Genomic DNA, 6,000 nt, shown 5'->3' with positions numbered 1-6,000 from the left:
GGGTTTGCCACTTCCGGCCGCCTCTCAGGCTTCTATCGTCGCCCCCGGTCGCTGCTCCGCGTCGCCCTCCCCCCCTCGGCTGCTGCTTTCTCGCTCGATTGACATGGCCGAGTGAAGCTTGGCTAGCTTCCATGGCTGTCGCGCCTCTCTCCCTCTTTCTATCTCTCCATCTCTTTCCCTTTCCCTTCATCTCTCTTTCTCTCAATCTCGATCTATCCCTCCCTCAATCTCTCGGCTCCTTGCTCTCTCTCGATCTCTCACTCTCCTCAGTTCTCTGTTTTAATTCTTGAGGAAGGCCACTGTGCCATACTTGGCCCCCAAGCACACACGCACAGCCACACAAATTTAACATATTAATTAATTTAATTTAATTTAAATTAATTTGATTTACTTATTATTATTATTATTATTATTATTATTATTATTATTATCTTGATACCTTAAATCCTCAAATACCAAAATTGATATTTATTATTATTTCTAAAATTTTGGGATATTACAACTTTAATATTTGAAAAATCTATTCAAATTGACCCTCTCAAAATTGCAAAAAATGTATCTATAATATTTGATAAACTTTTCAAAATTGCCCTCTAGATCTCCCAAGTTTGCAAACATTACATATAGCCAATGATATTTGATTTCTTTTTCCAAAATTTCCTACCTAAATATATAATATATGGCTGGCTCAATTTGTAAAAAAAAAACCTTGTGAGTAGTAAAAAAAGAAAACATTAAATAAATAATTAATTTTCATTGAATTATACATATACTTTAAAGTTGTAAATTTAGTTTTTATAGGTTAGAGAAGTTTCAAAAGTGAAAAATAACTTTAGGTCAATAGTCATATTTTCAAATTTGATAGTCAGACGATAAAAATAAATTTCAAAATTTATTTTATAATGATACACTTTGAAATATTTTTCTACTAATCATAATAAGGAAGACAATATATGTAGAATATACTTATAAAAAGGCTTTATCAAGTATCAACCTTCACATTATATTTTGTCAAAGAAAAATATTTTAATAACTTTATTAAAAGTTAATCATTGCTTAATTTAATAAGTTTAACAATTAGTAAGAATATAATATAAAAAACATTTAGTTACATGATTAGAATATGATATGCTATGATACTATAACAAAAAAAATTTCTCACACACTAACTATACGTCCTAAATCCGCTAACTATAAGATTGCTCATTTGCCATTAAATTTAGGCTTAATACATAATTTAGTCCCTGAATTAATCAAAAAAATGACTTTAAGAATATCAACTAAATTGTGCTCACTGTTCATCCCCGAACAAAATAATTTATACACTTTTAGTCCATAATTTAACCGACATTAACTGAGACGTTAACTTTGCCACGTCACTCTTCAATACTCCCACGTCACCACGGCGTAATGCATTTTTTAGTTCCTAGACTAATAAAAAAAATGACTTTAAGGATATCAACTAAATTGTGCTCACTATTCATCATTGGACAAATTTTTTTTATACACTTTTAGTCCCTGACTTAACCGAAGTTAACTGAGACGTTAATTTGGGCTCGTCACGCTGCCACGTCACTCATAATATCTACATCTATTGTCCATATTTTTATATATAAAAAAAAAACGTCTCCATAGTTGGGCTCCCCGACCACGGCCATGGGGAGGCTGGGTTCCTCGACCCAGCTGTGGCTAAGACCGGGAACCTAATGGTCGGGCGACTGGCCGCCATAGTCGTCAGCTGTTGGGGGTCGGGGAACCCCAGAACCTTGGTCCCCGACCCCTAGCCGTTCCCTGATTGCTGGGTTTAGGGTCCCCGACCCTTAGTCGTTTCGAGGCGACTGATAATGGCTGAATCGACGATGGGTGTAGAGGCAAGAGTGGTCCAAAACGAGGAGAGAGGGAGAAGAAGGAAAAATGGCTCCCCATGGCCGCCGACAACCATGGTTGGGTGTGTGTTGAATTTGTTTTTTTTTTTTAATAAAAATATGGATAGCAGACGTGAATATTATGAGTGACGTGGTAGTGTGACGAGCCAAAATTAACGTCTCAGTTAATGTCGGTTAAGTTAGGAACTAAAAGTGTATAAAATTATTTTGTTCAGAGATGAATAGTAAGCACAATTTAGTTAAAATTCTTAAAGCCATTTTCTTTATTAGTCCAAGGACTAAAAAATACATTAAGCCATGGTGACGTGACAGTGCTGAGGAGTGACGTGCCGATGACGTGGCAGCGTGACAAGACAAAGTTAACGTCTCAGTTAACGTCGGTTAAGTCAGAGACTAAAAGTGTATAAATTATTTTATCTAGAGATGAACAGTGAGCACAATTTAATTAATATTTTTAAAGCCATTTTTTTGATTAGTTTAGAGACTAAATTATGTATTAAGCCTTAAATTTATGTTAGATGGGCTATCCATGACTTTTTATATATTTATAAAATTTTCTTAATATCTATTTAATGAAAAAAAATAAAGTGTAATTTTTTAAAACATAAAAAGTACATGTAATTAATTAGTGAAAGTTTAGGAGAGCAAGAGTAATTCACTCAATTTTATTTGTCTTTGATGGCAGCTCCATTTTCCTCGTTAGTAATATATTTTCTTCTATTTTGTGAACGTGGCCACATTTGAAATCATATGCTGCATTATGACCTAATTAACTGGGTAAATAAGCTAGACTAGTGAAGTCCACATTTCTATCCACCGACTGCTTTGCGAGACCATCCATAGTTTCCATTTCTAGCTACTAATGTGCACAAATTGAACATTTTGGAACGTTTTACTGACAGCTCTGGTGGCATTTCTCCTTCTTCCAAGGCCAGTTTGCATCATCTGAAAGCCAAGCAATGGCATTTGTCGAATGTGATTCTATGTGTGCGTGTACATATATATAAGTATTATCTAATTTTGAACACAAATTTTACATCTTATTGGGCATGAGAGAATACATTTAAAGACACCTAAATAGACTCCACAAAAAGGGTTTAACTTATTATGTGCTAAACTTCTTTTGAAATTTCTTTTGAAATTATGTGAAACTTCTTTGGTGAAGGATAGGTATCCCCAACTCACACCCCACCACGGCTATGGAAATTAATTTTAAGTTAGATCACACATTACATATAAATTAAATAAAAAACAAAAAAAAAATTAACATATGTTGATCTTAACAGATATGCATCTACGATCCCATAATAATAATGGAACAAATTCATTCAATCAATGATATTGTAGTTTTTGAATGGAGAAGATACCAACATTTCCATGGAATAGGTTTTGAATAAATAAAATTGAAAACTCTCATATTCTGTATAATTCTTAGTAACTCGTTTTTTACTATCAAATTAATGACATTAATTAACAAAATGTGGCACACTCTATAAATATATAATCACAATAACTTGATTACATCATCCCTCATATTATAAAACAATAAGCCCATTGAGTTTTCCTATGTCCATCTAGGATAGATTTCTCATATAAACCTAGATTTGATTTTCCTAATTAAAAAACTTAAAACTGCGTTCTCTTTGCTTTTTAATTTTCAATTTTGAATTTTGAATTCATTTTTAATTTTTTATTTTGATAGTCTATTTTTAAAAAATTGAAAACACGTTCTTTTTGTCATTTTAAAAAATTATTTATCAAAACAAAAAATTAGAAAACGCGTTCTCTTTGAAAATTTGAAAATAATTTTTTAATGATATTTTATTTAATAAATTTGATTATTCAGTAAATTAAAAATATTTAATGTTTATAAATTATTAAAAAAATATCTATATTTTAAAGTTAATGAATTTTGTAATATTTTTTTATTATAATAATAAAATATAAATAAATAAATAAATAAATATATTTTGAGTTTTGAGTTTATTTTGGATGAAAACACTCAAAACAACTCTTTGTTGTTTTGAGTATTCTTTATAATTTTTTTATTTTCAAAAATATATTTTTAAAAACAGTAAAAAGAACGCGTTTTCATTATTTTAAAAAATTAAAAACTAAGAATAATTTAAAAATAGCAAAGAGAACGCAACCTAAGCTTTTTTTAGTTTGATTTTGAGGAGTTACCAAACATTCGTAATTACCAGGAGGACAAAAATAGTCACGTGGATTAATGATGCCTTTTTTAATAAGAGAATTTTTTATATCAATTAGACTGAACCCAAAAAAGCAAACCAAATGAATACTTCAACTTTGAAAAGGCAAGGCTTAACTTGATAAGAGCAATTTGGTTCACAATGAGAGATAGTTCATTCCTCTCCTAGTTCTTCCAATATGACTTGACACTGAAAGGCCCCTTAGACTAAAACCCCAAACCATTTTATCCTTTCAGGAGGCAATATATATAAGAATATCCTTCAACATTAATTTTTTTCCTTGCATTAAATTCAAAGTTAAAGGCTAGAAACAACAAACAAGAAGCTAAACCCATCTTAACAAAGTAGCAGAAAAGCTAGCCAAAATAAAGAACAAATTACAATTCCCAAGACTATTGGCCTTTAGAGAACCTAGATACTCTTCTTTGTAACTTGGACGGATTGAAGTTCTATCCTGTAGCAATTCAAAAGGTCTATAGGCTCAAGTTTTGTCATGCAGATATTGCAATCATAGAAATTTTTTGGAGGCAAAATCTTTTGCCTCAAGCTACAAAACCTTGAAAGATATCATTCAATCCTAACCAATTGTTGCTAAAGTTGTTAGGGGAAAGTTTATTAGAACACGGGAGGATTCATGGATCCCCACCATTCCCTCCTTCAAACCCTAAAGCAATCTAAGGACAACAACAATAGGTAGAGGTCAAGGATGTAATTGACTAGAATAATTGTGAATGGAAAAAATAGATGTTCGGGGAAACTTTCTTTCCAAAAATAGTAACAAATTAAGATCACCTTTATTCCTTTTCTCCTCCACAAGAGGCTGATACATGGACTTGGATCACAGATTTAGGTTGCCCCTTCTCTAGTAGTTTAGCATAACCTATCTAGCCTTCTTTAATCAAAAAACACCCAATCTTATCCCTGGAAGAATGGAAAAGGCTCCAAAACATCTCAATGCATAATTTTCTCCTGTTCATTCTTTTGGAGAGTGGTTGTTGCCAAAATGCTTCCAACAAAATAAGAGATGTCTAGCAAATTTCACATCGATCCCAATCCAAAATTGCTACCCTCTGCAATCACCAACAAGAAACCTCCTTGCACCATTTCATTCATTGTGATGTTGCTTGAGCCATTTAGTTTAATTAAGTTTTAGGATTTGAATTAATCTGAGACATGGTTGTTCAAGGATATGCAAAGGTTGGTTTGACAATGATTTTAAACCCAAGGAGGAATGGCAATTGAGTAATTGAAAAGATAAAAAAAACAATTCTTATATTTACAACGACGTTGTTTGAGAAAGTTTAGGGAAAGATGAATCAAGTTAGAGTGCAAGGCATAGATTTGAGCTTGGTTGAATTGGGTAAAGACATAATTTTTTCACGGCTTAACCATCTACAAACCTCAAAAAATATAATCGAATCCAATAGAGTCACCTTCATGAAACAATTAACCAATGTGATTGATAGCTTTCTCAAGGAGATTGAATTAAAATCAACATGGATATCTTCAAAAATGGGAATACATATGTAAGAGTTCTTGCTAGGGACCCCCGAGGGCAAGTTTCTAAGGGTCATCATTGTAACCAAAAGAAGTTTTTATGCTCTAGCTATTGAGGTTGAGTTAGCTAGGGTTGCTCTAAAAGAGACAGAGAAGAGAGATGATGCAATCATGCCCTTTTTGAATTGGATCATCATATACTTGTGCATGCACATGCTAAAAAAATCAACATATTAGCACTATTCAACTTTTACTATGATTAAAGATATTCAAATCCACCTATCAAATCTACATGAACTGGACACTTAAACCACACTCCAAGATTAACAAATATTGTAGCCCACAAGTTAACAACATGGATGGAGCTAGTATATATTTCCTCCCTAATTAACCCTAGTCTTCTT

Source organism: Diospyros lotus, chromosome 12 (assembly GCF_014633365.1).
Source record: "Diospyros lotus cultivar Yz01 chromosome 12, ASM1463336v1, whole genome shotgun sequence".
NCBI classification, from domain to species: Eukaryota; Viridiplantae; Streptophyta; class Magnoliopsida; order Ericales; family Ebenaceae; genus Diospyros; species Diospyros lotus.
Note: the sequence above shows the minus strand (reverse complement) of the source record.